This window comes from Sphaeroforma arctica, assembly GCF_001186125.1.
Source record: "Sphaeroforma arctica JP610 unplaced genomic scaffold supercont1.64, whole genome shotgun sequence".
Classification (NCBI taxonomy): Eukaryota; class Ichthyosporea; order Ichthyophonida; genus Sphaeroforma; species Sphaeroforma arctica.
Genome location: NW_014040494.1, coordinates 35,634 through 36,475, shown reverse-complemented (window position 1 = coordinate 36,475; position 842 = coordinate 35,634).

Below are 842 nucleotides of genomic sequence, written 5' to 3'. Positions count from 1 at the left end.
CTGTTCTCGGTATTTATGTTGTTCATATCTGTAGTATAATAGACAATGGTAGCTATAGATGGCTACGTTATCCACATATATACGTCTTTTACTTAACTAAATAAGTTCTTTGAGGATATTATAGTTACATATCATCATCGTGTTCTATTATCGATCGTTTTTTGTACTAAAAACCTGTGAGGTTGAGGTTGCAAATCACATATTATCACTACGAGCCTTTGCGATCAGTCCTACAACTTGTCAACACATAGCACACAGCGCACTGGCGAATTTATAATACCAGCAACAATTCTGTGAAGATACAGATTCACAGTTTATATAAGTAACTTTATTTGATCAATATGCCGACTTCTGCTCTGAACATGAGCAAGCCACAAAAACCAATGATGGCACTCCTCATGAGCTTGGAAGAGTCTGTGAGCAACACTAATCTCAGTATGTTGCTTAATGGTTTGATGCATTGGCCTATATATATGGGGCAAAATGAGAGGTTGTGTGTTTTAGGAGTATATGCCATCAGTCGATCATATACAATAGTTTATCTTTTAGCTGATCTTTCTGAAATTCCACACTAGAACGATCCTCAGGATTCAAAACAAACTTATCGGCTATAGTGCAGAAAGTTATGTATTACATTCTAGATAATGATACAGCAAAATATATATATATATATATATATATATATACATGTTCATACATGTATGTAAATAGTAGTATATTTATTTATATCTCTATCTGTATTCACACAAACACACACACACACACATATATATATATATATATATATATATATATATATGTGTGTGTGTGTGTGCGTGTGTGTATGTGTGTATGTGTGTATA